Here is a 20,519-nt window from a genome sequence, read left to right as displayed (position 1 = left end):
ACTTGATGTAACAGGAATAAACATTTTAGGAAGAAACACGAAGGACACTGGAAAGGTGTATCACAAGCACAGTTTTATAATGAACCCGTGGAATATTTATGTTGTATGTGCCACGTAAAATATGTGAGAGCTAGCCAAGTAAAGCCCTTCCAAAACAAGGTAAGCAGGATACTTTTATAATGGTGATATAACTGAAAGAGCATTCCTAGGCTTTTATGAGCCTTCTGTTTTCTGTTGGTGTTCCTTCAACTTACATAACACTTAAATGTCATTCCACAGCACGACAGAGAACAAATGTATTTTCATGATATACAGAACAAACAAGTTTTTGCACTGATCTGGGCTTAGCAAACTCTACTGTGCGGTAAGTGGTAAATGTATTATTCTACTGTGTCATATAAAGGATTATTTCGGATGTTTGAAATAATGCATATAGTTAAAGGTTATAGTAGAATAACGTTAGAGAAATTCATTGTTTCTGGACCTGATGGTAATACGAATGATAAAAAGGTGATGACTATTAGAGCCTTGAAGCATTACAGTCATTTTACTATGATAATAGTCCTCAGATTCGGTTATAGCCCTAATACGTTACCTGAAAGTTAAAATCAGTTTCTCAGGTCTGTTGCCACATAATGATTACTTATTGTCTAGAATGCAATTTCTGAAAGAAAATGAGAGTTATCTTGAGGATAAATCCTGGTTTCTTTTATCTTTTTCCTTTTTCTTCTTTTCTTAAGAAGAGCTAAACATGGAGCTTGTATTTCAGAGAAGGAATCAATTTAGGCTCATCATTTCTATCTTGAAATACACCAAGACAAATATCTCTCCTGCTCTGTGTTTTTATCACTTTTGGTACCAGACCACAGGCGCATAATGTTTCTGGTGTTAGAAGCAATACACCAAAGCTGTCAAGTGACTGAGCGCTTCAAACCAGACCCTACAGTTTGTTTTGTTTTACTTTTGAGATACCTTAAACAGGCATATGCAAAGGAGCAGCTCACAGAAACCTGTCCCGGCTGCTAGGCTTGTTTGGGGGGCGCAGTGCTGTCTGTCTGAAGGACACGGGCTCTAAGATGCCTCTCCTCAGAGTGCCAGCCTTCCCCTTCTGTGCAGAAGTGCGCAGCAGGAGAAAGGAGTCAGGGTCACAATTGTTGCTCCTTCCCTACCACACCAGACAGCGGTCCCAGCTCGGTTTCGAAACTGTGCCCATTACCATAATATTAGCACTTCACAATGCTTAATGTGTGTTTAATCCATCATTTTCAGGACTCTCAAATGAAGGACTCACCGTCCCTGATCTCCGCTACCAGTGCAAAAAAAAATACCGATTGCAATCCTAGCCATAACAAGGTTGCACAGTAAAGCACATATCAGAAGAAAGTCTAATAATAATTTTCATTGTGTGTAATAAGTATATAATAATGTTTAGAAGAAGAACGGTGAAAGTCAAAGCTTTTCTTCTATTCCTGATTCTGCCTCTGCATTGAAACACACACACAAAAGACAAGGGAAAAGATGGAAGAGGATGAGAGTAATATTCCAGCTAAAGCTGAACTGGTTCCAGACAAACTGTAAAAGAAACGGAATGGTGTCACAATTATGACAATGCAGAATAGAAATTCAATATTCGTTCTGTAGTTTGTGCTCTGCTTTACCTTAGGGACTAGGAAATGTTTGATTAAAAGGGGAGTCATGTTGGCAGGGTGCATTATTCATTCCAGATTTTACTTTTGTAACTCAGGATAGTCAAATACATTTCTTACCCCAGAATCTGTCTGATGTCTCTGTATTTCTGGAGCTTCACACAGGTGATTGGAAATCAAACATTCAGGGGAGATACTGTAGTTAAGTATTAAACCTGACAGCTTTTATATGTCTAGTACAATAATTGATTTCATGTTATGCTAACCTACTCTGCAGGTTAAAGCAGCACGGATAGTTCCATTTCATAGAGTAGTCACTGAATTTTTACTTTTAAGGTTTTAAAAGCACTGAGGCAATTTACATTTCTATTTTCCTTTTAAAACATTTATATAATTGAAGAATACAGTGAACACTTGCTCAGACAAAGGGACAAATTCAACCCCAAAAATTCCACTGAGAAAAAAAAAAAAAGTAAAAAAAAATAATCAGTAAAATACTAAAAATAAGTTAACTTCTTGAAGGGAGAGGTTATATGTTTATTTTCTTTCTCTTTGTTCTGGTCAATTTACTACCTGCCTGTGCCACCTTGTTGGAGCGGGGAGCTGAGGAGTGCTTGGCAGTGGCAACAGTCCGAGCAATTTCTGGCATTTCAGAGTTTAAAGACAAACAAACTAATACTCTATTAAGCAATATGGTTCCAAAAATACATTGGTATAATGTCACTGCTGACAAATTTTGGATTCACGCACCTTCTTCTTGACCAGAAAGGTTTCAGAGAAGAACTCTCCAGTGTCCTTGGTGGAAAAGGTTTTTCCCAGGTAATCCTCAGGCTGGAGTAAACTGTTTCTTACAATGCAACAAAATGGAAATTAATCTGTATTCAAAAGCACTGCTCTTTTTTAAGAATTCACATATATTAATATTAGGGAAAAAAAGGTGGGATTCACAGAGTATTGTTGGACATGATGCAAGTTGTCTACCTTTCCTTTCCAGGTACTTCAGGTTCATCTCAACCAGTCTGCAGAGCGATTTAAATGCGGGTCTCCTACTTTTCAGGAAGCTCCCTAAACTGAAAATAAGATGGGCTAGGTTGAACTGCCTTTAATCTTCCCAGGTATTACTGTTTCACTTAAATACATATTATACCTGGAAAAGACAGGCTGCTTCCATGGGCAGCTGCTCCAGGCACTTGATTCCCACCCTGACCTCACTCAACAGACATACCTGTTATGCCAGGTGGAAAACCATTAACTTCAGGATTAATTCATGAGATAATATCTTTTTACCTACTGTTGCAGGTAACTGCCATGACCCTGCGCCTGCTGAAGTAAAAGAATTTCTACTTTGGTAAGGACTAAGTCAGGCTGTCTGTGGCCAGAGACCACTTCTTCTTCCAAGTAGTTTTCACTGTGTATTTATGGTGAGGAATGAGTGTCGCTTTCCTTTTGCACATTAGGACTGCTGAGCTGAAGAAAATGGGTATAACTTTTCTTTTAATTCTATAATCTTATTATCCTAGCTCCAATAAAAACTGATAATGAAATCTGAGGATATTGAGAACTTGGATTTTTTCCATTAAGTTTAACTTGATATTTTTTTCAAGCAATGTGGTACTTACTATAGTCCAACTCTTTTTAAGACTATCCAGGGAAACATAAACCCTTGCAGCGAGCCATTTTCTGTCAAAATTACATCTGACCTGCATATTTTTGCAATTCTCTGATGCATTATACAGTCAGATCAGGTTGTTCCTTGACCAGTTGTTCACCCCTATCAATTGCATTAGCATTTAACCTGTCAGTTTAAATTACAAAGGTAACAAAGGTTTAGGAAGGTTACAATAGATCCAATCTCACACAGAAGTGTGGAAGAATAATCTTAAATCATCCTTCAATGCGAGTGTTATTTTTTCTCCTGACATACATATACTCACCTTCTAGAAGCATCACTGTGGGCAACTTTTTATGGTGCAAGCTACATGAAATTGGTAAAACTTGTGTAATAAGAGAAGTACTAGCAGTAAGACAAGCATGTATATTTTATTAGAACGTAGATTATATCTCTTGTATCCTTACTTATTTTCTCTTCTGTTCTCTATCCTTTTTCAGTGCTAAATTTCCTCTTTTTCTCTTGCTAGAGATTCTATTCTTCCTTATGTCTGATTAGTAAATTAGGTCCTATTCTGTAGTCACATAAGCACATCATCAGGGGTTGGACTCCTTTAAATCCTTAATCGTTTAAACTTCAAAATAATGTGTCTGCAAGAGGGACAGCCCAGCCTCTCCTTGAACCATCCATCATCCTGTGCTGTACACTTGCAACTCTACCACACCAATTTTGGGGTTTTTGGGGTGGTGTATTAATAAAATACCAACCTATGATGCTAGCATGCTAAGACAAAACTGGTTCTTTCAAACAAATGTGTACGCTTGGAAAAAATCTAGAAATCGTACTCATTTTGCCTAGCATCTTTCATATTCCTGTAATGACTTTATAACACATGGGCAAAAGGCAACCTAGCACTAGTCCTGTGGGGCTGTTCAGATATAGCAGGGAGATCTGGAAAATGCCACCGTGTGTGAACCAGAGGGCAGCAGGAGAGTGGCACGGGGAATCACATTTTGGCTGGCACATAGGGCAGGGGTCTGCACAGTGCATCTATGAACAGTGATGTCAGAATTCCAACTGCAGATTGCCCAAATACAAAATATGACAGAATTCCTACCACGCCTACCCCTACCAACCTCTGCGTGCCCCTCTCAGCATCCACACAGGCTGCTGAATAACATAAAGCACTCCAGAGCCTTTTGCAAAGCTAAGATGGCACACGGTGAGCCAAAGATGCCACCGACTGAAGCATTAGGGAAAAAAAAACAAACAGCCACCAACCAAACACAAAAGCAAAATCCTGTTTCTGTTAACTTATAAGTGCCATGATATTTCCTACATATTTTCCTCCCTTTCTTACTAAAGGTGAAACAAAGGGCTTCTGTCAATAATATTCATATGCACAAAGCTCACATCAAAGTTTGCCTGCATGGAAACTGCATCATTAAGATAGTAAAGAAGCAATATTAAAGGTAAAGCCAGATTGTGGCTGTTACTGAGTTCAGGAAACACAGTCGCATATTTCTTTTAATATATGTAGATATTTTAAAAATATTGTTTGCAGTGTGTCCAGAATGCATGTTAAAAAGGCTCTTAAAATAACAATGCCTGCCCATATATTACGTTTGAGCAATAGATAAATGCTAAAAATAATGATGCTGGAAAAATAGTTTAGGCATATATCTTTGTACGCTTACACAAATACCAACTTTACCACATGCAGCTGTGCTACATTAACTGTGCCATGATGAATGCTCTTTAATAAGCAGAAGAGTGGAGGCTGGACTATATTTGGCTCGAATGTGCTGGGCGCTGGAATCGGGATGCAGAGGTTTCATCTCCCCAGAGGTGCAGCAGCTGCTCCGCCCTCGCACAGGAGGGGGCTGAGGCAGGGTTTGCATGCGGGACTGTGGGCAGGACGCTTGAGCGCTGTAATTAGCCAGATGGACAGATGTATTTACATGCATAACTGAAAGGAGACTGTCGTGGGAATCTATTGAGTAGTCAAATAAAAAGTACAACTCCTTACCAGTTTCCAATGAGTCCTTGGAGCCATACAGGTGTCAAAAAAGGCAATCTCTACAGTGCCAAGACTGATTTAGACCTCATTGATGTAACCCAGATTATTACTGCTCTTGAGCAAAGGCAGGTCATTTATGCTGCAGTTGCATGCGTGGTTTTATTGAAGATGCATTGGGAATTGTCAGACTCCTGAGGCGGCCATACTATCTGTACACTCAGAAGGCTCTTATAGCCTTTTCCCAGCAACTCATATTCTGTTTTCAATCCATATAGAATAATCTTAAGGCAAGAAACAAAAGGTGAAGTGAATTTCATCTTCAGTGCAACATTCGCTACTTTACTGCACAGCTGCAGATTTTGTTATTCCTTGCACAGAGACAGAGCTTGGATTTAGATTTTTGGCCCCATTGCATCTTCTGTTTGAAATAAAACCTATCTGAAACCTATCATCTTAACTGGCCAGCTAAGGCTTTTTCTTTGGAGGAGATTCCACCCCCAGACTCATGCTTTACTGACATGAGAAGTCTTCTATGACTGCGGCGGAGCAAACTGCACAGAGCTGGTGAGCGGATCCCTTCAAGGATCGTGCAGACACCAGCACAGATTTCCTGGTGCAAAACGCTCCAAGAAAAGAGCAGATTCCATTTGAAGGTTCTGCTTTATCATTCCACCTCCCTTGCAATGGGTTTCATCAATGAATACATTTAAGAAGCATCCTTTTCAGTTTTAAAGGCTTTCTCTTTCTGAAAAGTAGAGCATTAAAGCCATATAAAGTGAACTTTCTCCAGATTTATTTTTTGATGATTCCCTGTAATTTCCACCTTTCTCAAATTAAGCAGTTCACTGTGGAACAGACTATCCACTGCCCCAGAGAGTTCTCAGGAACATGACAGAGGAATGAAGCTCAAGCAGGGAGGCCAAACTATGAATAAACAACAGAGCTCCACAGTCCTTCAATCAGCACTTGTGTTCACATCCCTGCAGTCCCCCAGCAGCCAAAACTAAAGTTAATTAAACTTTTTTCCTAAGCTTTATGTCCCAGAGAAAAAGAAAATTAAACAATAAATGATAAAAAAACAAATACAAAAGAATTTAAAATCTGTGTTACCATATTTTGACTATGCAGCTACTACTTCTTTGAACCAACAAGAACTGCTGTCCCCTGATCACATAACTCTTCTTAAGAGAGGACAAAATACTTCTCATCTCAGATAATATCCTGGGATATTCCAAAGGAAAATAAACATTTAAATATAGCATAGGCCCTATAAAAGCATCTCACCAAGACCTGCTCGGAGTGCACTGGTGCACTGAAATACACCTCCAAACTTCTCGGGTGAGCCGAGCACTGGTGAATCATAGCCCCTTTCCAGCTTCTGTAAATATCTCCAGCAAACGCACGTGGAAGCACTCCCATATCTACAATTGTAGCTCCAATTTAAACTACTGTTTCTAATATTATATATTCATAAATAAAAACCTAAATTGTTTCTTGTGGCATAAACCCAAATGCAGCCCTAGCCCTACCAAAAATAAACCTGACACCATTTGGTATGTTTTTCCAATAAATATTTATAGCGGTGCAGGTGTCAGAGACTCTTTTCAGTGAAAAAAAACCCTTATTCAGATTTTATTGATGTAACTCACAATATTACTGCTCTTGTACAAAACAAGGTCACACTGAAGTTATATGTCAGACTTCATTAAAGTGTGTACTGGGAATCATCAACTTGTGATGCTCGCTGACCCGAGCACCTTGCAGTTCATGAACGTTAGTAAGGCTTTCTCATGCCACACATTTGCAACATCTGCACAGTCAGCTAATCAATATTGGTAAGAAAATGAACCAAAAGTTACCTAGCTGTAATTATCATTGAAATCTCACAAACCTCATGATACTGTCAACTGCGAGTACACCCCTACTTGATATTTTCAAGTCTTTCATTTGCTTGATTCACAGCAAGCTTTTGAAAACAGAGCTTTCTTGCCTTATCCAGGAAAATAATCCCATTTGGAGGATGTTATTTCTTATGCAGAAACCATCATGGACCACAGAGCTGGTCTTTGAAACTTCCAGCAAAGCTGAGAAATTTGCACAAAACCAGTTTTTGTTTCAACTACATCCTCTCCCTTCCCCCAGAAAGTTTAAGGAAGAAACAAAAGAAAAGAGGAAAAGTTCTGTTTCCTCTGTTTCCTATTCTCAATATAAATGAAATTAGGTCATGTATTCGATATGGCACATATGCACTATTTATGGTCTGCAATCAAGCTGCAAGTTGTGGAGTTCAGTGCCACTGTCTATCATGAAGTCAAACTGAGGCTAAATAACTTAATATCCTTAAATTTTGTATCCACCATATATCCATGCTTTGGAGGGACAACACCTCAGCCGAAGGCTCCAGTGTAATTTGTTTGGAGCGCTGACCTTCCTTTGAAGTATTACTAGTATTTGTCACTGTTATATTCATGGTAGTGGGTGAGATTTACCAGTCCTTGTTGCCTGCGTTATCAAATGGCTTAACTTAAATATTTAAATGGAAAATGGCTTTGCATTTTTACTGACACAGAGTCATTCAGACACAGGGGCTCTGCAGTACAGCAGAGGGAAATATTACGAAGCCGATGACTAACTGAGATTTCTTGTACAGTGTTGGCGTGTTGATGGACAACAGGAGAATTCCACCCAGATACTGCGCTGAATCTCTAATTAACAACAAGGAGAGAAAGAGAGTTTGTTTTGACTTACCACTTGGAGAGCTACAGGGATGAGGAACTCCACTGGACCAAAAGCCCATCCTCATTTTCTCTGTGTATTTCACGTCACACTTTGTTACACTCAGGGTGTTCACTTTGCGTGGCTGTGTTTGGTTTTTTTTGTTTCCCGATGCGTACATCTGAAACTGCCAGAACTGGAAAGAAGATGAGTAAAATAACAATAATTATGCTTAATCACACTGAGACTATCAGAATCCAGTAAATAAATAAGCATTTCCCATGCTTGCTTCTTAATCCTAAAATCAATGTAATCTGATTATTTTCCTAATCCTACTGGAAATCAGAGGTTCCTGTAGGCTTTAGAGAACCTCCTTGGACTGAAGTTCAGTGGGAGCTGGTAACCTGATTTCTGTAGAGCCCACTTAAGAGTTCAACTGTAAAATTAGACCAAAACATTAAATACTTTAAAAGTGATTTGGGATGTCATCATTGATAAGTGCCTATTAAGTCATCCAAAATGTTTTCTTCCCCCCAAAAAATGTGGGTAAAATTTTGTCTAAGAAACATGGACACAATCAAATTTGCTCACTATTTTAAAAAGTAATCATGTGTCATAACATTCAAACAAACCACAACGCATGTAACAGAGAGACACTGTATACATAACAAAGATCTTTCAAACTGACATAGATTTGTATGACATTCACTAATTAGGTGAATTTTATACCTATTAAATTAACCAATATGAAACACTGTGTGAACCCTCTTAATTCAATTCCAGTCCGGTTGTATTTGCTTTGGGAAATGTACAAGTAGAAACTCAATCAAGGAAGAACACCCCTGCTACTCCAATATATGTCTGCAGCTGAAAGCTTTAGCACAAGCTTAAGTAATTGGGGAGGGGGCTTCAAATAAATCAAACCTCTGTATTTAAACTAAGACACTGTGTTTTCTACTAACATCTCTCAGAGAAAGAACAATAATATTGGGGGTAGAGAACTAATCAATATTCCCTTCAAAGTAGACTGGTTAAGTGCACTAATTAAATTAAAAAGGCTGAAGATCAGAGCCTCAATAGCAGAGCAGATGTTTTGTACTCACCAGCCTGCTAAGGGGGTATTTCTGTGCTCTCTGCTGGGCCTCCACTACAGGCTGAAACCCCTGGGAGGGTCGTGCCCAGCACAAATTAGAGGCCACACCAACTTATCATCTGTCCAGGTATTTGCCAAGCACAAAGTTCACATTTAAGCATCCTTTCCCTTTACTCTCGGGAGCTGTAGCCCAAATCAACAGCTTCTGGCACATGTTCCTGATGGGCAGGGTCAGAGCAATCCTCATTTCAGTAATGAGCTTGCAGTCCTGAAGATCTGCTGTGCTGTAAATATTCGGAAGGTGGTGGGCAGAGATCACAGAAGTGCGTGTGTGCATCCCCTCCCCTCGTTCACCGCTCAGCACATTCCCATTCATTACAGACAATTGCCTGAAATCACAGCGGCTGCACTGCTGTCTGTTAGAGGCAGCCACAGCACCTTCTTGTCACATTCAGTCAAATATTTCTTCATTGCCTCATGTCAAGTTCTGTTTGCATGTTGTCAATCCAAGAACCGCTCCAGAAACATGTGGAATGGTCTTTGCAGAAAGCTCTCTCCAAGTGTGACGTCTGCATGAGTGTGCAAGGCGTGTGCTTGGCACGAAGCTTGCTAGCTGGATTTCAGAACTACGTGGAGGAGCTAAGCGGTTACCCCGTCGCTTTCAACTCAGCAGCAGGCTGCGTGGCCTCCAGCGGTGCAGCAGGACTCCCAGGTGGGCTGTCCAGAGGCTGCGCAAGGGGCAGCCACACCGGGGGGTCCCTGCAGGCTGCAGAAGCAGGTGCACATCCCCGAAAGTGCCCCGTGTCCAGCCCCAGACAGGCAGGATGATGTGATGTTGGATAGGACCTGGAGCATCCCAAAAGCCTGCTGACAGTATAATTTCTTTTTTAGAAAATGTCTTTACAGAAAACAAAACAAAACCAAAAAAAAACAAAACAAAAATTAAGCATAAAAAATACCATGCTATATAATCCATGCTAAAAATAGCCATTATTTGCATCAGAAGAAAGATGTTCCTGTTATCAACTACAAAGAGGTTACAGGAAACTCTTGGATTTCTTGTCCGTGTACAAAGCTTAGAAATAATATTTTGCTGAGCTAAATGTCTTCTATATTTGCTTTTTAAAATAGCAGCTACTTTGTATTTTAACTATGGACTTTCCGTATGTTAGGTCAAGGATATTGGTTGACCATGGATTTCAATGTAAAATAATTCCCAACAGACACCACATTCTACTTTTTTTCTAAAAGACAGCTTTAGCCTTTCTCTCCTAGACAATATATTGAAGAATTACTATGATTCTTAGTTTTTTTCTAAAGACAAATGAATAATCATATCTTTTCCCTAAACTGTAAGTCTCTATCCATCCATGTCTTTCTTTCATACAGCAAAGGGGCTAACCTAAATGAGTGTGTCACTCAGCCTAACCTAAATGCGCTCAGTGTTAACAATACAGAATTCAAAATAATTACAGTCACCAAAATCTTAGACAATTTTCTGGTACCGTATAGCAGTAACAGGAGAGGAAAAACAGTAGCTGAGGTTACTCTGCCTAATAACAATGTTGTGGCTGTACCGAGCAATGTAATGGCACTCTCGCACAGAGATGGACATCTGCGGTACAGTAATACTGTCAGACCTGGTGCATGTGCCCAACGCAGCCTCTGGAGCTGTTTGAGTAACCTCTGCTCCACACACCAAGGAACCTCCTGTTGCAGCAACTGTAGCGTCACCTACATTTGTCTCAGTTCGGCACACCTTCCTCGGTGCACTGAACGACACCAGTCAGTGCACTAGATTTGGCCAAGGATGGAGACAAGGGAAAACAAAGAAAACAGGCAGAGATCAACTAGCATCATTGATGGGGAACACTGGGGTATTTTGGCCGTAATCTGTCATGAAGACAGAGCAGAGACACAAGAGGTTTCACTTAAAACGTGGTGGCAACGGTAAAGGAAAGAACTTGGCTTGGGTGTCGAGAGTTAGGCAACAGGGAGGTTGTTGCCAGGGAGGTTTTGGCTGGCCCAGCTGTAAGGCCAGCCCAGGCCATGGCACCTCCACCTCCATCGCTGGGGTGTACGAGAAGATTGGACAAACAGCCATCAGAAGTTTTCATCAGAAGCCATCAAGGCTGCCCCTGCCCTGGGGCTGAGGGCCGTTACGGCATGTGAATTCTCTAGCTACAGCTAGAAAAATGTCTCGCGCTTCTGAGCTAGGTTTGCCTCCCCAGAGACCCCTGCCCAATGGCCCCGGGCAGAGCGGCTGGCACAGGGCAGCTCAGGGAGGTGGGAGCCCACCCCCCTCTCACCCCTGCGGGAGGGGATGAGGTCAGAGAGTCACTGGGGCAAAAACCTTCTAGGACAAGACCTATTCAGGTTGTTTATCAATAAACACATAGGTGAAGATTTTTAAAAGTTGTTTAGATGTCTCCAGGCTCTATATAAGTTCTCGAGGTACATAAATATCTAATTGCACTTGCAGAACATCCCTCTTAAAAACATTCCCCTAGCCTGGCACGCCGGGGGCTCCTTAGTGCTGGGTGGCACTGATTTCTGCATAACCTTGCATACGGCTTACAGATCAGTAAAGATCAGTATCTACATACCTTCTGTATAACCTCAGATGCTTTACATTCACTTGAAAGGTAAAATACAAAGAAACTAAGGGGAAAAAATAGGAAAACTCGTGAGAAGAGGCAGAGAAGGTAAGGCAATAACTTCTGTGAAGGTGAAACCATTCTGCTGGATCTAGTTCTTTTGGGCAGAACTGAAATAGATGAAACATGTTGGCATCTTAATGCTTCGTTTTTCTTCCCTTTTCTTTATCATAGAACGAAGGGAAGTATTTCCTCTCCCATCTTAGATTTATGCATCAGACAACAGATCAGTGAAGATCAAAAAAAGAATAATGTTTCCAAAGCAACAGAAATTCTTGAAGAAATACCGATATGTTTGCTTGATAAATTTTTTCTTCATTTCTATATTCATACAAAGCACATGTATTTTCACACACCATTGAACAGGGAAACACTGTGAATTCCCATAGAAAGCTGCTATTAGGTTATATTTCTTTCACTGGAGAAGTTATTTGCTATAGCTTTTCAAACCATAGCAAAAAGCCTTGCTATCCTTCCTGCAACTTATTTAGCACAAGTGTAAATTATTTTTTTTAAATGTTATTAATGGAAGATAGTTTCTGATTTTACAGAAATTCAAGTGTCTTCTCTGAACCAGAGACTGTTTTCAAACTAACTTGACAGGATTGTGATATCACAGTAATGCTAATTTCAAGCAAAGTCATTATTAGGAATGGATCAATACCAGTTTATCACAAAAGTGCAATGTTCAGTGGGATCAAGGCAAAAAAAAAAAAAAAAAAAAAAAGATATGCTCAGGAAGATGTCAGCAAAGCTAAGCAGGACCAGGGGTGGGCTGGCACACGCTAAGGAAGAGCTGAAAACAAGCAGGACCCTGAGATCGACTCTGTGGCACAGGGCGATGGAAACCAGCTGCTCCCAGGAAAGCAGAAGACACCGACCAGAAGAAATCAAGGAGGAGGAAACCAGGCTGTTTGTGCCTTTACATTGACATGCTGATTTTCCCCCCCCAGTTTCCCAGGTTTTCTCTAAGCAGGCAAGTGGAGGGTATCAGCAGTGGCAGCACGGCAAGGATATTCCCCCCGAGCATGGATTGTGTTTTCTTGTCCCACAAGTTCTCAACAGTTTGCAGAGAAATTGCGTATGAGGCAGGGTGTAAATTTGTGATCTCACATTTCCACCCACCAACAGCTCCTCTGTTTTTTGTCAGGTCAGTCAAATTAATTGGTTTCAACTTTTTTTAAGTAGAAATTCATTAAAATTTTGAAAAATTGCCATCACAAGAAAAAGCACAATCTTCGGTTAACAGTGTCAACCCGCTATTCCACTGGCTTCTGCTTCTTCCTAATTGGGTATGTTGAATCAAATTCTGCTTAGCAAACAGTTTGGGTTTTGGCAAATCAGCATTTTTCTCCAGTGGGAAAAAAAATTGTCAAGAAATTCCCAACCATTTCAAATAATTTCCCAGATGTGGTGGTAGCTTAATAAAGTCGTAGCCTATTTAAAACTACATTCTTGTATCTTTCAGGTCTTCCTGAGGTATCAAGGGACAATCAGTCACTGCTTGTACTCAATAAACCAGGAGATGATACCACAGGAATCGATGCAGCTCTGCAAAGATTTGAAAGATGTGCATATATTGGAGAAAACAGTAAATAAAAATAAAACCTCACTGGAATTTAACTATCCAATGGGCGAGTTTGTACTTGTGTGCATATATAGATAGCCTAGCCAAAGAAAAAGGGCAATTGTGAACTTGACAAGTATTGGCTAATATACAAAAATAAGGCCAATGTCATCATGTTACACCCTGCTATTCTAGTTCTGCATTAATTTACATAAAGGACCTTGCTGATTGGATGCAGATAATTTCTGGCTCTCCACCAAGAAAAATCAATTTGGGGATACTGTAGATTAAACCAATGTTTTCCTACTATGCTGCCAGTGTTTGCTGCACATAGCAAGCTCCATTGCTCATACAGGTACGTTTGTGATTCCAAAGGTAACGAGGGGTATGACTGGCACTGAGAGCTTGCAGGAAGTATTAGGAATAGTACTGTCTCAATATTTAGCTAATACTGTTAGTGACAACATTTTTAAAGACTTCTTGAACAGCCCACAATTAACATTTCTTCACTCTTCTTAAATTGTCAGGCATTATGAAAACAGACAAGGTCATTTTTTTTAATCTGCAATAAAGTCAAAGAAATTGCTGGAGATACAGCAAAAATATTACACATATAATTACCACTGTGGTAATTTATTCAATAAAGCTCTCATTTAGTTATAGGAACATACTACACTGAGTGATGTGTTCACATGATTCATCTCTCATACGTAAATATTCAGAGAAAGAGGCATCTCATGAGGACAGCAGCCCCTCTCTGGTCCCCACCTGTGGTTCAGCGCAGTGTGCAGACAGAGGGACATCGGCGGGTCACGTTGCCGGACAGCCCACCTGCCTGGTGACACACAGGCAGAAAAGAAGGTGGCCCAAGCAGCGCGCTCTGAACCAGTACCACACACCCTCCTGAGCGGTGCCAGGGACGGCAGCTGGGAGCAGTGCTTCACACCTGCACCATGCAAGGCGGTGGTGATCGTTCTGGAAATACTTAGTGTCACCTTTCGGAAGCGTGATGATGCTTTCTTGCTCTTCAGGAGCGTGGCCCTCGGCCACCGGTTTCAGGCACAAGCTGGTGGTGAGCTGTAACTTACCATCTATGTTACGTCCTCTTTCCTACGCTATGCTCACCAACAAACACCGAGAACGTTGAAATGGAAGAAACTTGTCAGTACGCCTGCCTTCTTTCTGTGTCCATCAAGCAACTGAAATAATAAAGTATGAACCCATAGCGATTTGCACTGTTAGAAATACAGGGTTGGGTTTCTTTCGTAATGTAGAAAAATAAACATTCCTCACGATTGCAACTAAGTTGTTTCTTATTGGTATGATACTACGCGCTCGTAGAGGCTTTGTGCTCACAGTTGCCTGCCTCCCCTCGCTGCCCTCACTGCCCTGTTCTTCTGCCATCAGGTTACCCGAAAGCTGATAGAGACTCTGCCCAAAGCTTTTAAACCCCCGAGCTTTCAAAGGGAGAGGTATTTAGAGCTGTAGTAAGTCACTGCCTCTGCACAAACTGTACCTGTGCTGTTTTAACATAAAACCATGGCAAATCATCCTGTTACTTAAGTCTTTTCCCCCACGATTTCAGCACTTTCACAAAAACCAGTAGAAGGAAGCAGTTTGTATTTGAACATAACACATTTTTTCACCATCCATTTCTCAGAAAATGCTCACTTACTTTATCACAAATTTAAACAAGAAAAACCTCAAACCCAGCCGTGTCAAGCCTGACAGAAGTTGATGACACTCATAAAAGGCACCGTTTTCCAAAGAGACATCTTTCTCATGGAAAGCGTTAGCCAATTGATAATACAAGTAATATTCAGCTCTCTACATCTATGCTGATACATAAAACTGCTGTCAAAGCTGCTATCCTTATTGACACCATCATGAATACTTTGTTCCCAAGGTAAAGACATTATTGTCAGAAGTAGCTGAAAATGTTATAAAAGAGATTTCTCAGTTTAACTATGTAAAAGTCTGTTGTTAGAAACACTTCAGGATCCCTTAGCATCAAAAAAAAAAAGACTGAGAACACCCCATTCACAACAGCATGTCTCACTTAAAATCTTCAAAGAGAATTTTAAACAGGAAAAAACCACGGGGTGGGAGCTGGCTGGGGCCTTACACATGGGGAGAAAGCCAACAGAGAAGGGAGCTACCCAACAACTGGCATTCAAGAGGCTGAAATAAAGTCAATCCAGACATGTACAGCCCCCCACAAAGCCCTGGAGTTGTGTATCATCACAGCAGCGCGCCCAGTGCCTGTCAGCAGTGCTGAGCAGTGACAGGCATCGCTGGAGAAGCAGAGCATGAATCCCATCGTGCCCATTGCTGTGCCCATCGCTGCATTCTCCTTCACCATATACTGAAAATAATACCACAAATAAACGAAAGTAACCCTTGCTTCCCTCAGTGCCGACCTTATTTAACCTTGCTATAATTTGGCAGACACAACAAGTCACTGAAGAGCAAATCTACTTACAGATTGCAACCATTTGCCACCTTGTGGAATCAACACCCAGAGATGCTTGCTGCGGGGCAGGCTCGTGTCCCGGTCCCATTGCAGCCCCAGCCCTTCCCAGTGCCCCCCCTGCCCTGCCCACAGGGTCAGAGGGGGGCACACGTCCCGCACCGCTTCACCCCCTTTCTGTGCCTGTGACATTTTATCCCACTCAGCTCTTCCCTCTAATCTAATTTGACTGAGATGGAGAAACCACACGCTCTCTCGAGATCAATTCTCCTCGAGCACAGCACATAAATGAATATTTTACAAGTCGTATGAATGCAGCTCCTTTCCATTTTTCTTTGCCAGTTCTGCTGTACGAAGGCAGATGCTGGTACCAATGTATGGCGTTAAGCTCCTATCTCGGGAGCCTGCAGAGTTTCCTGGTGTTCCAGCCGAGCCCCTCACCAGCTTCCCCCATGGAGGGCTCCATAAATAAGGCCCAAAAATAACATATGCTTCTGTTTGCTATGCAGCTTTGGACATCATTTTAACTCCTGCTTAGCTGTAACAGTTGATTATTAAAAATGTGCGATTGCTCATTTGTTCTAGAAAACACCTTGCAGAGGTCCCACGCATCAGTGGTCTGCAGTGACCTCTTTGGTGGTAAAAACCAATCTGCACTGAAACTACCGACATGTGAAACCTTCTTTAATAAGAAAACGCTTTCTACATATGGTCACATTCCTTAGCACCTGTGGTCAATAGCTAATAGAATGTACCTTAAATGTGGCTATAGGGAATTAACACTTGACATCTTAGGATCCCACCGCAATAGCCCTACGCTTTTGACTTCAAAGGCAATAGAAAAGTAATATTGAGATCAAAGACTTCCAGCACAATTACAGTTTTTGAAGTTTGCAAGCCATAGAAATTGGAGGCATTTTAGCTCATTCGCTCTCGTAGTTGTCTAACTCCTGAATACTTTGAGCCACTCTTCAAACTTTTGATGCAAACTACCATTTTGATGCACAAGGATCTGAAGATGCCAGGGAATTCCAGACTAATCCACACTAACAACAAATGCTCTTTTTAGCTTTCAATTAATGGTGCAGATAGTTTGTGAAGTTTGGAGAAAAAAAGCTCTGCTATGTGTTCTGATGAAAAACAAGCTCTACTACTTGGGGCAAATGCTACTTTTTCAAATACGTATATATAGCAGTCCTTATTTTTTGCATGAGGCATACACAAAAGCAGAAAGTTGTTTCTACATTTCACTGCCAGCAGAATAGTTCACCTTTTCTTGCACCTTGCTGGTGCACCCTCCGACAGACATAACAGCAGCAAATCAGTTACAGTTCTGGGCTCCCGTGCATGCTGCTGCTCTGCCGTTTCAGGTGTCTCTTCCCACAGTTTCGTTCTGTAACTGGTCTATGAGCGTATGGAACCATTCACTCTTTGCCATCGTTGGCTGAGCGGCCCAGTTCCATGCCCAGTTGCACGGGATACAAGTATAGGTTTAATGTTGCTCTTAATATCTTAACTAATATCTTAACTTAACTTAATATCTTAACTACTTGTAGGCCACCTTTCTTTTATAACCGATAGATCAGACAGAAATAGTAAGCCAGACACTCAGAAATGGATGATTTCCCAGTGCACCCTGACACCTGGCACATAGTGTTTCTCAAATCTCTTTACCCTTTTCTTTATTTCAGCAGTCTTTTCCTCTTGCTCATCTACTTGCTCTTACCAATATAAATTTTATCAAAACTCTCAAGAAAATGATTGAGATTGCTACACGACAGATCATTCCACATAGACAATTGTGCATATGGAGAAATTCAGTATTTTTGTGGTAAGTATTTTTAACTTCTTGCTGGACAGCCATTTGTAACCAAACTCTCCAAAGCATGATGACCTCTTTGTCCCTTTCCCCAGCTCTTGAACAGAGCAGCAGACCCTGCTTTAAGGCTTACCTATGGCACAGGCTACATCATACATCCAATGTTCGCTCAATGACCATAACATGTCCATCCTTAATATTCCAGACTAACTATAAAACTTCAGTAGCAAACATTTTAATCAGGCCTTACAATCCATTATGATTTAGTGACCCAAAGTCATATCAGTGCCATGAATAAAACACAGCCAAGTCAATTCCACTTGAAAAGCAAAATACGGGCACACACCGCAGGGAGCCAGAGCGCCAGCCCTCGGAGCCAGTGCACGAGGGAGGAACTCGGCTGTGCCAGAGTTCCCAGAGACCACGACACAGAAAAGCTGTCAGCATCCTTTGGGCACGGGGATTCCCCAAAGTCGCATTGCATTACAAGCTTAAGTGTTCAGCTTGGAAACTGCACTGCTTATCCTTTATGAGAGATAATCTTTGAACGCAGCACTGCACTACGTTAACCCCATTTGTCCAGAAGACTGTCCTGGGCAGGTAAAGTGATTATAAATCTTGGCAATACTCTGTATATCTGGGGGGCTAAAGCAGGGCAACATCCTCTTTCTGCACTACAGAGTCCTTGTAAAACAGGCTATATATAACAATAAATCTGTTTAGTTTTGTTATGGTTATTCCATCACTCTCTGAATGCTCCTGCTTTCTCTTTGAAAGCACTTGATTGTACCATTCTCTGCCTGTTTTCAGCATCATAAAATGAAATTCACTTCACTGATCAGAAGATGACCTCTATCCAGTGCCTCTTAGATTAGAAATAACAGCAGGCTGCTGTCTAACTGAGAAATAATTTTTTTCAGCTCCTTCAGCTCCTCTTTATTATGATTGCTTCCTAACATATCACTTAAAAAGTGGAACGGAAAACAAATGAGAATATCTTCTCCCAGCATTTGTATTTTGACTTACCAGCAAACACATGCACACACACTGCAGTGCTCATTGCTTCAGAATAATTCATTTTTCCTGTGGAAGATGAAGAAAATATTTAGCCGTAGACAGATGAGCTGAAGAAAGGGGTAAAAATGGAATGACATAAAACTTACCTTTTGCCTAAAAGACTTTATGTTTTAAACCAGGAAAAATAGTAGATGTACATTCATGTGAAATTTAAACTGTGCATGTTCAGAGACAGGTTTTTAAATATCAGCATTAAAGATCACATTAGAATACGTTATCACATTCTGCACTGTAGCATGTGTTACATATTTATAACAAGGAAAGCATGAAAGCCTAATCATACACTATGAATAACGCTGTGTTTTTACAGTGAGATTTGCAAAGCACCACCCAAGACACTCATTTCTGCTGGGGGCAGGGTGGGGGGGTGGGGCAGAGATGCTCCTCCACCATCACCGCTCAGCTGCTCAGCATCTGCTGCAGGATGGTCCCACCTCAAAGGTCTTGGGTGTATGCTGATGTTTAGCTGAAAATAGACATAAATGTGTGTGAATTTTGGCTATTTCAGGCCTATTGCTGAGCTGCAGGAGAGGTCTCAGCTGGCAGCAAATCCTGCACTTTGCTCCCTGGGCGCTCCCGCCCTGGCTAAGCCATGGGGTTTCTGGAGGGCTTGTCAGCCTCGGTAAAGCCTCTCAGCTTCAGGCCTAGCACCCTTTGCTTCACCACGCTGAAGAAAGCACTCCTCGGGAATAAAACAAACTTCACTTTCCCCCCCGCCAACAAAACTTTGAGTGCCTCAGACACTGGAATGGATTTTTGTTAGTTGACCTTATTTTATCAAGTAATATATCATCAAAGCAACACAAATCTGATAGTGTATTCCACTAGCACAGAGGAAATAGTACATGAATATATCATCCAAGTAATGCTGGGTTTATGATCTGTTTGCCCTAATATGAGCTACCTAGCAGAAGCCCTTGCTACTGTACTGGGCTTTTCTCGCTTTATTTAAGGAGGTGGAATCTTTCAAAAGACGGAAAATAGAAGGAAAACGTGTTTCTTCCTGGCTGCAGTGTGTGCCGCTGCTCCTTTCATGTGATGCCGCAATAACTGAGACCAAAGCAGACTACAAGGCTCATGAAAGTTAAAGCTGTCCTCCTTGCTTTGCTCAAGGGGATGCGGTACCATAGCCCAGCGACGGGGTCCCAGGGAGCTCGACATGGAGAACAGGGACTCAGTGCATTTGGGATTCTCTGCAAGGGTGGAAAGGCAGAGAGATGTCCTCAGTCTTGGGCATCCGTATACAGATTGTGCCACGAGAAATTTAGATTGAGGATTGCAAGAGCAAGCATGGAAAGAAATACTGGTAGCAGTTCTGCAAGAAGGTGAGGGGTGTTCAATGGGATGAAGGATCGACTACAACAGAGTTTGGCCATAAAGCACAGCTCAATGAAGGATAGCCCTTGAACACTTCTGTGGTTTAACCCCAGCAGCTGCTTGTTCACTCCCTGCCCCCAGGGAGAGAATCAGAAAAAGCAAGAAAAATCATGGATCAGGACAAAGACAGTTTAACAGGCAAAGCAAAAGCTGGGCATGCAAGCGAAGCAAAGCAAAGCAAAGCAAAGCAGAGCGGAGCAAAGCAGAGCAGGGCAGGGCAGGGCAGGGCAGGGCTTCATCCCCACTCCCCATGGGCAGGCCGGTGCCCAGCCACCGCCAGGACCGCAGGGCTCCGTCACGCGTGACGGGCACTTGGGAAGACAAACGCCATCACTCCCCCATCCCCCTCCTATGGCTGAGCATGGTGCCATATGGATGGGCTGTCCCTTGGGTCAGCTGGGGTCAGCTGTCCGAGCTGGGTCCCCCCCAGCCCCCTGTGCCCCCCAGGCTGCTGCTGCTGGGGGGGGGG

The 20,519-nt window shown here is 41.8% G+C and overlaps 1 protein-coding gene across 15 annotated transcripts in view; it reads left to right on the top strand.

Moving 5' to 3' along the window:
- LOC308062789 (uncharacterized protein) overlaps nucleotides 1-20,519 on the top strand; it is a 66,401-nt gene extending 45,882 nt beyond the window's left edge. For 9 of the 15 annotated variants that reach the window (XR_013927682.1, XR_013927683.1, XR_013927684.1 and 6 more), the window contains one exon: nucleotides 1-20,519. This exon is cut by the window's left edge. The gene's annotated coding sequence lies outside the window, so the exon portion shown is untranslated. The other 6 variants (XR_013927689.1, XR_013927687.1, XR_013927690.1 and 3 more) reach the window with 6 other exon arrangements.

The sequence above is a fragment of the Falco punctatus genome (assembly GCF_963210335.1).
Source record: "Falco punctatus genome assembly, chromosome: 4".
Lineage (NCBI taxonomy): Eukaryota > Metazoa > Chordata > Aves > Falconiformes > Falconidae > Falco > Falco punctatus.
Note: the sequence above shows the minus strand (reverse complement) of the source record. Positions and strands in the feature narration are given on the sequence as shown.